The sequence below is a fragment of the Mesoplodon densirostris genome, chromosome Y (genome assembly GCF_025265405.1).
Source record: "Mesoplodon densirostris isolate mMesDen1 chromosome Y, mMesDen1 primary haplotype, whole genome shotgun sequence".
Classification (NCBI taxonomy): domain Eukaryota; kingdom Metazoa; phylum Chordata; class Mammalia; order Artiodactyla; family Ziphiidae; genus Mesoplodon; species Mesoplodon densirostris.
Window position 1 is genome coordinate 9858004 of NC_082682.1, and position 15381 is coordinate 9873384.

The window sequence follows — 15381 nt, forward strand, 5'->3', positions numbered from 1 at the left end:
TCACATTGTGTCAGGGGTTACCAACACGACTTAACCACTGGTGATGTTAACCTTGATCACTTGGTTTGAGGTGGTGTTTGCCAGGTGTCTCCACCATAAGTGTGCTTTTCACTTTGCATACTTTCTTATTTGGAAGTGTTTCACCAAGTCCAGCCCTCGCTCAAGATAGGGTGGGATTAAGCTCCACTTCCTGGAATGGGGAGTATCTGTATATATTATTTGCAATTCTTCCATAAGGAAAGTTTGTTCCTTCCCCCACATTTGGTTATTCATTCATTTGTATCAGTATGGATTCATGTATATTTATACTGTGGGTTATAATCCAATATTACATTATTTTGTTACTCAGATTGTTTCAACTTTGGCCGCTGGGAGCTCTTCACGTTGGTGTCTAATATGTCCCTTTGACATGCCCCCATCCTTTTGTGTTTTGTGCACTTTGTTTCTGTTCCGGGCTTCCCTGGTGGCTCAGTCGTTGAGAGTCCGCCTGCCAGTGCAGGGGACACGGGTTCGAGCCCTGGTCCTGGAAGATCCCACATGCTGTGGAGCAACTGGGCCTGTGCACCACAACTACTGAGCCTGCGCTACAGAGCCTGCAGGCCACAACTACTGAGCCTGTGCTCTAGAGCCTGAGAGCCACAACTACTGAGAACACATGCCACAACTACTGAGGCCCACGCGCCTAGAGCCCGTACTCCACTAGAGAGGCCACCGCAATGAGAAGCCCATGCACCACAACAAAGAGTGGCCTCTGCTTGCTGCAGCTGGAGAAAGCCATTACACAGCAACAAAGACCCAACGCAGCCAAAAATAAATTAATTAAAATTAAAAAAAAGTCCCCCACTATTATTGTGTTACTGTTGATTTCCGCTTTTATAGCTGTTAGCAGTTGCCTTACATATTGAGGTGCTCCTATTTTGGGTGCATATATATTTATAATTGTTATATCTTCTTCTTGGGTTGATCCCTTGATCATTGTGTAGCATCCTTCCTTGTCTCTTGTAACATTCTTTATTTTAAAGTCTATTTTATCTGATATGAGTATTGGTACTCCAGCTTTCTTTTGATTTCCATTTGCCTGGAATATCTTTTTCCATCCCCTCACTTTCAGTCTGTAACTGTTCCTAGGTCTGAGGTGGGTCACTTGTAGGCAGCATATATATGGGTCTTGTTTTTGTATGCATTCAGCGAGCCTGTGTCTTTTGGTTGGAGCATTTAATCCATTCATGTTCAAGGTAATTATTGATATGTATGTTCCTATTACCATTTTCTTAATGGGTATGGGTTTGTTTTTGTAGGCCGTTTTCTTTTGTGTTTCCCACTTAGAGAAGTTTCTTTAGCATTTGTTGTAGAGCTGGTTTGGTGGTGCTGAATTCTCTTTGCTTTTGGTTGTACGTAAAGCTTTTGATTTCTCCATTGAATGTGAATGAGCTCCTTGCCAGGTAGAGTAATCTTGGTTGTAGGTTCTTCCCTTTCATCACTTTAAATATATCGTGCCACTCCCTTCTGGATTGTAGAGTTTCTGCTGAGAAATCAGCTGTTAACCTTATGGGACTTCCCTTGTATGTTATGTGTCATTTTTCCATTGTTCTTTTCAGTAATGTTTCTTTGTCTTTAATTTTTGTCAATTTGATTACTATGTGTCTTGGCGTGTTTGTCCTTGGGTTTATCCTGCCTGGGATTCTCTGCGCTTCCTGGACTTGGGTGGCTATTTCCTTTCCCATGTTAGGGAAGTTTTCGACTATCATCTCTTCAAATATTTTCTTGGGTCCTTTCTCTCTCTCTTCTCCTTCTGGGACCCCTGTAATGCGAATGTTGTTGTGTTTAATGTTGTCCCAGAGGTCTCTTAGGCTGTCATCATTTCTTTTCATTCTTTTTTCTTTAGTCTGTTCTGCAGCAGTGAATTCTACCATTCTGTCTTCCAGATCACTTATCCGTTCTTCTGACTCAGTTACTCTGCTGTTGATTCCTTCTAGTGTATTTTTCATTTCAGTTACTGTATTGTTCATCTCTGTTTGTTCTTTAATTCTTCTAGGTGTTTTTTCTTTAATTCTTGTAGGGCTTTGTTAAACCTTTCTTGCATCTTCTCGATCTTTGCCTCCATTCTTTTTCCAAGGTCCTGGGTCATCTTCACTGTCATTTTCCTGAATTCTTTTTCTGGAAGGTTGCCTATCTGCACTTCATTTAGTTGTTTTTCTGGGGTTTTATTTTGTTCCTTCATCTGGTACAAAGTACTCTCTGCCTTTTCATTTTGTCTGTCTTTCTGTGAATAGGGTTTTCCTTCCACAGGCTGCAGAATTGTAGTTCTTCTTGCTTCTGCTCTCTGCCCTCTGGTGGCTGAGGCTACCTAAGAGGCTTGTGCAGGCTTCCTGATGGGAGGGACTGGTGGTGGGTAGAGCTGGGTGTTGCTCTGGTGGGCAGAGCTCAGTCAAACTTTAATCTGCTTATCTGCTGATGGGTGGGGCTGGGTTCCCTCCCTGCTGGTTGTTTGGCCTGAGGCAACCTAGCACTGGAGCCTACCTGGCTCTTTGGTGGGGCTAATGGCGGACTCTGGAAGGGTTCCCACCAAGGAGTACTTCCCAGAACTTCTGCTGCCAGCGTCCTTGTCCCCACGGTGAGCCACAGCCACCTCCCCCCCTGCCTCTGCAGGAGACCCTCCAACACTAGCAGGCAGGTCTGGTTCAGTCTCCTATGGGGTCACTGCTCCTTCCCCTGGGTCCCAGTGCTCACACTACTTTGTGTGTGCCCTGCAAGAGTGGAGTCTCTGTTTCCCCCAGTCCTGTCAAATTCCTGCAATCAAATCCTGCTAGCCTTCAAAGTCTGATTCTTCAGGAATTCTTCCTCCCGTTGCCGGACCCCCAGGTTGGGAAGCCTGACATTGGGCTCAGAACCTTCACTCTAGTGGGTGGACTTTGTGGTATAAGTGTTCTCCAGTTTGTGAGTCACCCGCCCAGCAATTATGGGATTTGATTTTATTGTGATTGTGCCCCTCGTCATTGCAGCTTCTCCTTTGTCTTTGGATGTGGGGTATCTTTTTTGGTGAGTTCTAGTGTCTTCCGGTTGATGATTGTTCAGCAGTTAGTTGTGGTTCTGGTGCTCTCGCAAGAGGGAGTGAGCGCACGTCCTGTACTCCGCCATCTTGAACCAATCTCTGAAATTAATTTCATTTAACCCTTTTTACTTGAGTTTGGATGGTGGAGGCTGGCTCTGATGGTAATATAAAACCCCAAATTGGAGACAGTTGAAAACTGTGAGTTTCAAACTTAGTAGGAATAGGTTTGTAGCTATTATATTTGCAGCCATTACAGTTTATACTGCGTTGATGAGCAGTGAGTTATGGGCAGCAGTTCATACACACGTGCAAATTCATGTGTATATATACTTCCTAACCAAGAGAAAATTCTTCTCTATATGAGTTTTTGTTATTGGTATGGACTAATATTTGTGGATTTCTAAGGTTTCCAGGGATTTCTGGAGTAGGGCCTCAGGGAATGTGAAAGGTTTCCTGAGCTTTTCACTTGACTCCAGTACATGATTAGAACACTCCAAAATCTGTACTTTGAAAACATTGATAATTCTATGTCTCTGTATATAATTTCCCATCAGTACTGTATAGTTTTGAGCCGGCTTTATAACACAGCTGTATGTTGCCTTATGATGTTTATTACTAACTGCTTTCATTTCATTATTTTTCACGTGTCACAGGTAAAGATTTTACGAGTAAGCTCAGATTGAGTTTAGCCAGTGATTGATAAGCTGGCCAGCAGAATATTCTGGATGTGGTCGAGGCACATTGTAAGTTGAAGACATGATCGTTAGTAGGAAATGTATCCATTCTCCACCAGAATATGCCTGAAGTGTTGTGTGTTTTTTTTCTTTAGTCTTTCCATGTCTTCTTTTCTGGATACAGGTACAGAATGAGCACATGTTGTTGGTGTACACCAGGTGGTATTTCCACCATTGACTTCCTGCAACGCTATGTATCCAAGACCCACTCCAGTGAATTTCAGACAGCTGAGGAAGACCTCTGCTACTGCTTAGAATGTGTGGCGGAATACCACAAAGCAAGGGATGAATTGCCATTCTTACATAAGGTACTTTACATTAATTGGGCAGTATTTTTCAGAGCTTGATAACTAGGAAGAGAATAAATTTGAACTCTGTTGGAAGCATTCAGGGAACTGAAAATGTGATTTAAACTGTGAATGCTAATGTACGTGTAGTATGTAACTCATAGCCTGGTAGATAGTAGGTGCTGAATAAATGCTTATTGATTGATGGAATTGAATTGAAATCTAAAGCAGAATTTTATAATCCTCCACATTTAGACATTTTGATGTGAAACAGTTTCATGAAATGAAGTGACATATGGGGTTTTTTTGGGTTCATGTTTTAATGTTGTTGCATTTGACATTGTTAACAGCCAGGTATCTGAATGGCTTGGGTTATTCTTTTATTGGCTAATAGTTCTTTTTTTTTCCCCTCTCTTCATTTTTTAATGTTAAGTGCTATAAATCAATAAAGACAAAAATTTTTTCATTCACAGTAACCAAAGTGAAACATATAATTTTAAATATGTGGCTTTGAATATTGGTTTATTATATTTATCTGATGAGAAATGGAATACAGACCATAGAGTTATGTATAATAATATAGAAGAGTGGGCCTCCCTGGTGGCGCAAGTGGTTGAGAGTCCGCCTGCCGATGCAGGGGATACGGGTTCGTGCCCCGGTCTGGGAGGATCCCATATGCCGCGGAGCGGCTGGGCCCGTGAGCCATGGCCGCTGAGCCTGCGCGTCCGGAGCCTGCGCGTCCGGAGACTGTGCTCCGCAACGGGGGAGGCCACAACAGTGAGAGGCCCGCATACCGCAAAAAAAATAAATAAATAAAAATAAAATATTATAGAAGAGAGGAGGGGGATGATTAGTTATGAACCTTTAGAGGAAAACCTTTACGTTTACAAAGTTGCCTAGTGATGAAGCTAACCAATGCCTTTATGCTAAAGATGATGTTTCAAGGTAATTACCTATGGCTGGAACGTAGGAGGGAAGTCAGAGAAGGCCCAGCTTGTGCCTTGGTAAAGAAGCTCCAACTTCTCATTTCCTTTTCAATAGAGTATAGTTGACAGTGCTGTTGATAACAAAACTCTGCAAGAGCAATGTTGTAAACATCTCATGCTCTATGTACTCATGTTCATGTATCATAAAAGCCACTTTTATGTACAGTGACTGTTTTCTTTAAATTTAATATATGAGGTTTAGACCTTTTTTTTTTTTTTTTTTTTTTTTTTTTTTTTTTGCGGTACGCGGGCCTCTCACTGTTGTGGCCTCTCCTGTTGTGGAGCACAGGCTCCGGACGCGCAGGCTCAGCAGCCACGGCTCACGGGCCCAGCCGCTCTGTGGCATGTGGGATCTTCCCAGACTGGGGCACGAACCCGTGTCCCCTGCATCGGCAGGCAGACTCTCAACCACTGCACCACCAGGGAAGCCCTGTTACTTCTTTAAACTTCTGAATTTTTATGCTTAGGAAAAGGCTTTCTAGAAGGATCGTCACATCCAGTATATTTTGTTGCTAATAAGATATAAAGCACACTGCCCGTTTTTCTTTTCCTGTAGGTTTTATGGGAATTAGAAACCTCACGTCTCATAAATCACTTTGAAAAGGCCATGAAGGGAGAAATTGGAGACGATGACGAGTTATATATAGTAGACAACAATGGAGGGGCACAGATGTTTGACCTTACAGGCCAAGACTTTGAAAATAAGCTTCGAGTTGCTCTTCTTGAAGTACTGAAATATCCTTATTTGCTTTTACATGAGCGTGTTAGTGAGTATCTTGGGTGTTTCACAGTTGTATCATTTTTTTATTTTAAGAATTGTAAGAATTTGGGTTTATCTATATTGAACATCTGTTTCTTAAACATATACTTAGGATACTTTTTTTTCCAAATGTTTTATTTTGAGCATTTCCAAACCTAGAAAAGTGAATTACACAGTGAATACCATATACACACCACATAGATTGTACAGCTGCTGATATCTTGCTGTTTTTGCTTTATCACATATTTATTCATCTATCCATTCAATTAATTTTCATTCTTGGAATTTGTCTGTAGCAGGGTTTTTCAAACTTGGCAATGTTGACATTTTGGACTGGATAAATTTTGGTGGGTGAGGGACATGCTGTTTATTGTAGGATGTTTAGCAGCGTCCCTGGCCTGTCTCCACTAGATGCTGGTAGTGACTTGCTCTCCCCATTACCCTAGTTGTGACAAGCAAAAATGTCTCCAGATATTGCCAAATGTCCCTTGGGAGTTGGGGGTCAGGGCCAGTGGGGGACAGAATCGCCAGGTTGAGAACCACTGTTCTGTAGTAGTTTTCAGTAATCACAATGGCATAGCATATTATGTCTGCCTAGATTTTGGCCATTTATATTTGCATTTCTTAATATGAATCTCTTGAAGATATTTCCCTGATCTGTCACATCTAATGAAATAACAGTACCTTTAAGGCACCCACTACTGTATCTAGTCCACATTCAGATTTTCCCAATAGTTGCAAAATGTGTTTTTGGATGATTTATTTAAATTAGAGTCCAATCAGGGACTGTACATTTGGTTCCATTTGGTTCCATATTTCATACATCTCTTTTAATCCAGAATAGTTTACTTTTACGTATGTGTGCACAGGTATAGATATAGTTAGATACATAGATAGATGGATAGATAGATAGATAGATTTTTTGTCATAACTTTGACTTGCTGAGACCAGATGGTTGCCCTAAAGAATAATGTGCTTCCTGGACTTTTCTGATTTCTTCCTTGTCATGTTATTTGACTTGTTTCTCTATCCTCTGTATTTTCAGTAAATTGAAAAGTATATCTAAAGATTTATTTGATAAATCAGTTCTTTCTAAATAAACTCAAAATAACTAGATTTTTAAATTCGAACAAGTCATTTTTCAAACATTTATTAAAGAGTACCATATCCAGAAAACTATATAAGCTTGATTTTTCATAAACTAAACATACTTGTGTAGCTGGCACCCAGGTCAAGAAACAAAACATCATCAACACACCAGAAGCTCTCCTCTTACTTTTCCAGTCATTGTTCCTCCTTCCCAAAGCTAACCACTGTCACTACAATATTCTTTGAAGCTTGACAAAATAAAGTTGATTCATCTGATATGGTAAATGTAGGAGTCTATTCAGTATACTTTTGAAAGAGTGATGAAGAAATTTCCATAAAGCAACAGGGATTAGGATAGTGCTGGTACAGATAGACTCATGGAGCAGTGTAGAGAGTCCAGAAGTAAACCGAATCTATTTGGGGAATTTACTCTTTGGTGATGATAGCATTTCAAACCAGTGGAGAAAATGGATTACTCAGTAACTGAGAGTAGGACAAAATAGCCATTTGGGGGACAAAGCTGATTTTATCAGTGCGGTACAAGATAAAGTCCTCATGGATCAAAATGTAAAATGCTAATGGAATTGGACCTATAGCCATACTTCTAAGAAGGTGCCCTCTGGAGATAATTATGCCCAGTGTGAAAAAAGATGTTTGTACTAGGAAAGTCAGAGCAATTCATAGGCACACAATATGATCAACCTACCGGTCTTTCAGCAGCTAAATATCATTCCTACATTTACAGCATTTTTATGCCTCAGTTTAAAAAACAAAAGGAGCAACTTTTCATTTACTTACAGAGCAACTGAAGGAGCCAAATTTAGGGAATCTTGATAACGTTGATAAGATGTATGTCTTATGTTTACTGCCTTATTTTTTCTATTTAGATGAATTATGCGTTGAAGCACTTTGCCGGATGGAACAAGCTAACTGCTCCTTTCAGGTTTTTGACAAACATCCAGGGATCTATTTGTTTTTGGTCCATCCCAATGAAATGGTGAGTGTGAGTGTTAGGCAGTGGAAGAGGGGATATTTTATTTTTGCTCCTATAGTATAGATAACTATAATAGAGGTTTTTGATGTGTACTTTGTTTAAAATATTTGCCAAAGTTATTCTCTTGTTGTTGTAACATTACTGCAGTTAAGGAGGGGGTGCTGGGGGGGCTCAAAGAAGAGAGTTAAAAGAGTAGGGAAACAGTTCTGACAGGTGATGCTTCAGTTTAAAAGACAAATGAGGGAATAATCTGAACTTTCAGTGTGTTGACCTGAACTAACGAAGAAGGAGAGTTCTCTCTTGCTTTTCTTGCTTGCCTGCCCCGCTCCAAGCACATGGAAATACCAGTTAAAACACTTGAAATAATTATTTTGCTAATAGATGAGATTTTTAACAGGTGATGGTGTAGAGGGGTGGACAAGGAGATTCAGTTCCTAGGTGCCAGACAGGAAGAGGAGCATGAGAATCAGAACAGTAGGTAGACAGAAGCAGAGAGCAACACCAGAGGCTTGGAACCTGACTTTGCGCTGATTGCTCGAGTTTGAGGACGTATCATCATGTGGCTAGGCAGTGTGTGCAGTAGGACCTGTGCACGTTGGCCTCTAGAACTGAGTTACAACGTTAAGGCAATAGCCACGAAGGGTTGCTCTGCCAATAGAAGGATAGTAAAGAGGCTTTTTTTTTAAGTGGCGAAGAAAGAACACGGTAATGGGGTTTCCAGTCAGAATGGTGGTGAATTTCAGTCTCCTTTGTGCCAAACCCAAACAATGATAGAAAAAAATTCAAAAAGTGGAATTCTAAAAGGTATAATCACACTTTTCAAAGGGTAAATGTTTCTTTGGACCAGTAATAGAACAGAAATACAAAGTGATACATGGTGGAAACCTGTATGTCGGCCTGGGTGGCTGTAGGTAGCAGGGGACTGAGTTTGTGCATGATAATAAGAATTACAAGTCTACTCCAGGCAAGGGTAGAACCAGAGTCGAGGCCTGTGCTTAAAATAAGGGTGGGGCTTTCCTGCCTGTGAAAGAAGACTGACAGAAAGTACAGCCAGATGCTCTCTGGGACTGGCTTTCTTAAAGCTGCAAAGCAGTAGAGGAAGCAGGTCCAGCTGAGCAACCAGGACCTGGGCCAAGCACTTGCAGACTGGTTGACTGGGTCTGCAGAGCCAGGAATGACTGTATTCTTCATTATATACATGTTTTGGTAGGTGAGGAAACTGAGTCAGGAGACTTAACCACAGTTACACAGGCTAGTATGGTGACTGGGATTTGTATATAGGCAGCCTGATCCAGAGCCCTAATGCTTTTTTTTAAAGTTTTTATTTGAAAATACTTTAAAATTTTCAGAAAATTCTCAAAAATAAAAAAAAAGTAGAAAACACCTGTATATTCTTTAGCTGTATTCACCAATTACTAATGTTTCACTCCATTTGTTCTATCATTTGCTTTCAGTTAACTACAAAGCTGTTTGTTTTCTGACCATTTGAGAGTAGGTTGCATGTATCATAGCCTTTTGCCCCTAAATACTTCAGTGTATATTTCCTAAGAATAAGTATATTCTTACAATATTATAAACTTCAGTGACTTTAACATTGACACAGTAAGGTCTGTTTTCCAGTTGTGTTGTGTGATCCAGTGTACTTTGTAGCATTTTCCCCCTGTACTCCAGTATCCAGACCAGGATCAGGATTTACATGTAGTTGTGTTACATTAGTCTCCCTTAATCTGTAACATTTCCGCAGCCTATCTTTGTCTTTTATGACAATTACATTTCTGAAGAATAGTCATTTCTGTCTCCCTCCCATTTACAAAAAATAGAATGCTTATCATTTTGGGTTTGCCTGATGCTTGTGCATGGTTAGTCTTCGGTTATACGTTCCAACTGGAATACTACATAAGTGAAGGATGTTATGTCCTTCTCAGGGTGTCAGATATACAGGCATGCCATATCATCCGGCCTTTCATGGTGATGTTAATTTTGATCATCTAGTTGAGGTGTTGTCCAGTTTCTTCACTGTACAATGTCTATTTCTTAAGTACTCTAAGATCACATAAATACCTTACTCCTCACCAAAATGTTCTCCTAAATTTAGCATTACCTGATGGTTCTTCCCTGAGCCAGTTTTTCTAAGATTGCAAAGTAGTTTCAACCCCAGCACTTTACACGTTTACCAGTCAGCACTTGACATTGATGATACTATAATCAAGAGCCATTTTCCCTGCTCTTCATTTATTCATCTGTTTATCATAAGTTATAGACTCATTGATTCCTTTGTATTTTTTTCGATAGCTTAAAATCCATTACTTAATTATGTTGGCATAGAGCCCATTCTTTTGTCCACTAGTTCTATGTTTTGCAAACTTTTCTGCCCATAACCTAAGTAAAAATATTCTTCATCGAGTTCACACACATATATAGACATACGTGACCTAAACATTTCACAAAACAGTACTTACTGTTATTATGAAGGAAGCCCACTGATTTTTTTTTTATTTTATTTAGTTTTTAAGGTTGGTTGTGGTCACTAAATTCAGTTTGTAGTGCAGAATAAATTTAAAATCACTTCCCTATGCTATATCGCCATGTAGAGGTGACCTTTGATTTCTTCTGAGGTTTCTCTTTTCATTTTTCTTTCCTTTTTTAACTTTCTATTATGGAACATTACAAACATACAAAAATAGATTGGTGTAGTGAACCCCCATATATCCATCACTGTGCTTCATCTATTATCAATATGTGGTCAATATTCTACTCCTGTTAAGATTAGTTACCGCAAATCAGACATCAGAGCATTTCATCCATAAAATACTTTAGTACGTGTATCAAAAAGTTAAGTGCTCTTTAAAAAGAACAATTACATCAACACACTTATAATAATAATAATAATAATAATAATAATAATATATTTCTAGTCAGTGTTTGAGTGGAAGTTATTATCCAAAAATGCTTTATCAGGTTTAGATCAAATCAGGATCAAGTAAGGTTCACACGTCGCATTCCAGTTGACCTTTGAGCAACATGGGTTTGAACTGCATGGGTCCTCTTATACACAGATTCTTTTTAATAGCATGTAGTATAGTACTACGCAGTTCGAGGTTAGTTGAATCCATGATGCAGAACCAGGATATGGAGGGCTGCCAACTATGTTATATTCGAATTATATTAGTGCATTCAACTACGCAGAGGGTAGGTGCCCCTAACCCTTGTGTGTTGTTCAAAGTTCAATTGTAATTAGTATCTTCCGTCTTTTATTTTTTTCCTGTCATCATGGACCTTTTGGTTTATTTCCTTTAAATGTCTGAAAATCATGTATTTTTCCTAAAGTACTTTATTCTATATGATAGGTTTTTTCTTCCAGTTTTATTGAGGTATAATTGACATACAGCACTGTATAAGTTTAATATATATGGTGTAATGATTTTTTAAAGTATTTGATGTATCTTGTGTCCTCTGTAATCTGTAGAGAATCTTATTTTAACTGTATTCTTTCTCTAGACAATTGTGTGTTATATGAAGTAATGAATGTGTTACACTTTTAGGTTTCGCGTTGGGCTATCCTGACAGCAAGAAACTTGGGGAAAGTGGACAGAGATGATTATTATGACTTACAGGAGGTTTTGACTTGCCTTTTTAAAGTTACTGAGTTAGGGCTTTTAGAAAGTCCAGACATTGATACTTCTGTCCTTGAGAAGGGTAAACTGATTCTTCTGCCTTCACACATGTATGATACTGCCAACTACAAAAACTATTGGTTAGGTGAGTATTGTTCCTACACACATATAATTAGTATTTTCCAATATTTCTTATGATTATCCTGCAAGGGAAGGGATCTCTTCTGGTAATCTGATCAAAATTGCTAAATAGGGTTTCCCGGGTGGCGCAGTGGTTGAGAGTCCGCCTGCCAATGCAGGGGACATGGGTTCGTGCCCCGGTCCAGGAAGATCCCACATGCCGCGGAGCGGCTGGGCCCGTGAGCCATGGCCGCTGAGCCTGCGCGTCCGGAGCCTGTGCTCCGCAACGGGAGAGGCCACAACAGTGAGAGGCCCGCCTACCGCAAAAAAAAAAAAAAAAGCTAAATAAAGGATTTCATAGTTCACAATTCTTGTTCTGTCATTAAATTGACTATTACAACATCTTGTCTTTAAACATATCTTATCCTAGAAATCATCTGTGTAAGAGGTACATTTTCAATTATGGCAAATAGATCTTTTATTTAAGGCAGTATTAGATGTTACCGTATTAGCACAGCAGCTGAACTTAATAGGGTTTTGATCTCTTGAAACAGAGGTTTAATACCTCTTTTCCCATCTGTAAAATATTTCCTGGGAGAAAGCGATACTAACTTTGGTTTTCATCAAGTTGTATATTGACTTAAAGTAGTTCTGTCCTACTTCATTGATTCAGAGTCTTACAGTCATGTGTATATTTGGCAGTGACTGGTACTTGAAATATAGTGATCTTAAAATTTAAGGGGTCTTTGATATTATGAGATGCAAATTGTGTGGTAGTCATTTTGGAAATGGTTTTCTAACCAGGTTCGTGCCATTTTCCCTTTTTATTCAGTCTAAAGTTCTGTTCTTAGGAGGAGGAGTTGTATATGAATATCTCAGACTTCAATGTCTGAGGCACTGGATACTGTTTGGTTTCATCTTACTGCCTTGTTATTCTTTTTGCCAACTAAACTGGAGAAGACATTAGAACAGTTTTATTTAATCAATTCAAGAAAACTATATGTGATCTTACAGGTATTTGCATGTTGCTGACCATTCTTGAGGAGCAAACCATGGATTCACTGTTGTTGAGCTCAAACAAACAGAATGATTTTATGCAATCAATACTTCACGCCATGGAGAGACAATCAGATGGTAATAAACTTTATTTGCTGACTATTGTGATGATGGTGCACTTTGAAAATACTAGTGTCACTGTAAGAATTTGGGTGTATGATGTGGAGGAAAGAAAGAATGAACATTTTATGGTTTTGGTCACAGAGTCAGAATTTTTAATTGGAAAGGACCTTCAGAGTTTAACTCAGCACGTTACTTTCATAAAAGAAGAAACTGAAGCCCAAGGAAGTTAACTTACTTTTGAAAAAAATTAATTTATTTATTTTTGGCTGTGTTGTGTCTTTGTTGCTGTGCATGGGCTTTCTCTAGTTGCAGCGAGCGGGGGCTACAGATTCTTTCTTTAACATCTTTATTGGAATATAATTGCTTTACAACGGTGTGCTAGTTTCTGCTGTATAACAAAGTGAATCAGCTACACATATACATATATCCCCATGTCCCCTCCCTCTTGCGTCTCCCTTCCACACCCCCATCCCACCCATCTAGGTGGTCACAGAGCACCAAGCGGATCTCCCTGTGCTCTGTGGCTTCGTCCCACTAGCTATTTTACATGTGGTAGTCCATGCCACTCTCTCACTTCGTCCCAGCTTACCCTTCCCTCTCCCCGTGTCCTCACGTCCATTCTCTATGTCTGCGTCTTTATTCCTGTCCTGCCCCTAGGTTTTTCAGAACCTTTTTTTTTTAGATTCCGTATGTAAGTGTTAGCATACAGTATTTGTTTTTCTCTTTCTGACTTACTTCACTCTGTACCACAGACTCTAGGTCCATCCACCTCACTACAAATAACTCGATTTCGTTTCTTTTTTATGGCTGAGTCATATTCCATTGTATGTATAGCCACATCTTTATCTATTCATCTGTCGATGGACACTTGGGTTGCTTCCATGTCCTGGCTCTTGTAAATAAAGCTGCAGTGAGCATTGTGGTGCATGACTGTTTTTGGATTATGGTTTTCTCAGGGTATATGCCCAGGAGTGGAATTTCTGGGTCATATGGTAGTTCTATTTTTAGTTTTTTCAGGAACCTCCATACTGTTCTCCATAGTGGCTGTATCAATTTATATTCCTACCAATAGTGCAAGAGGGCTCCCTTTTCTCCACACCGTCACCAGCATTTGTTGTTTGTAGATTTTTTGATGATGGCCATTCTGACTGGTGTGAGGTGACACCTCACTGTAGTTTTGATTTGCACTGCTCTAATGATTAGTGGTGTTGAGCATCCTTTCAGGTGTTTGTTGGCAAGCTGTATATCTTCTTTGGAGAAATGTCTATTTAGGGCTTCTGCCCATTTTTGGATGGGGTTGTTTGTTTTTTTGATATTGAGCTGCGTGAGCTGCTTGTAAATTTTGGAGATTAATCATTTGTCTGTTACTTCATTTGCAAATATTTTCTCCCATTCTGAGGGTTGTCTTTTCATCTTGTTTATGTTTTCCATTGCTGTGCAAAATCTTTGAAGTTTCATTAGGTCCCATTTGTTTGTTTTTATTTCCATGTCTCTAGGCGGTGGGTCAAAAAGGGTCTTTTATGTCATAGAGTGTTCTGCCAATGTTTTGGCAGGCGGATTCTTTACCACTTCACCACCAGGGAAGTCCCCTCTTTAAGAAACATTCTATAATTGTCTTCACCTAACTAATGACTTTCTTCCTTATTTGAGAGCTTCCTAGACATAAGACAGCTTCAGTAGAGGATAAAAAAGTATATGAGCAGTTCTACACGAACGACTATGATAAAAAAAAAAGTAGACTCTAAGAGCCCTGAGGGAAATAAAGCAGAAAGTTCTAAGGTTGACAGTAATTGGGTGAGTTAGAGCACTTGCCTCCTAAGAATACTGCGGAAGATGACAGGTGGTACTCACAGTGAAGCCATTCTGGTTCTTTCTTGGAAAAAGCCAGCTATCTGTTTTTTTCTGTAGGTGGTGTATCTTTATGTGAGTGTAAAAAATAAATCTGGAAAGAAAGAATAGAGTAAGATCTTACAGATGCTTGACTGAGGGCTTCTAATTTCCTTAGAAGACATTAAGGAGCAAGTGAAGGTCTTTGAGCAGGGTAGTGTTTTGCCCCTGCATGTGGAGAAGAGGGGAAGGACTGGGCATAAGAGTGTGTGAGTAATGGGAATTCCTGCCAGTTGGATGGAATGGAGATAACAACAAAGCCATGTTGAGACATGGGTGGATGAAGAGTATGTATCTCTGCTTATCCAGTGGATGAGGGGTTCAGTCCTTTATTCCAACCGAATGACACACACAATTCAGGATTTCTCATATCATGGACTTTGTTTAGATCTGAAAATACCAAGTTTTCCGTTCTCTCCCTTTTTTTTCTACTTTACCTCTGTTATTTATTGAAGGATGGGAGTATAAAGGTCTGGAAGAAGCAGAGGAGGAACGATTCTTTCAGGTTGGCAAATAGGGTGAGAAAGTTGAGTTTATCTGGACTATCTCAGTTTGTTCCACACAACAAGATTTCTTAACAGAGGTGTATTGCTTTAAAAAAAATGCAGACACTATTTAAAAGTTTGCCAGCTTTCTAAAACCTGTAGTTGACAACGCTTTACTTTAAATTACTTCCTGCTTTGCTTTCAGTTTTGTTGCTACCCAGGTAAAGAATGCTTAATTCTCAATATATTTTAGT

General features: G+C 39.6%; 1 pseudogene; it reads left to right on the plus strand.

The window, feature by feature from the left end:
- Positions 1-3917: 3917 nt before the first annotated feature.
- Positions 3918-15381, plus strand: part of LOC132482901 (probable helicase senataxin) — a 61894-nt pseudogene continuing 50430 nt past the window's right edge.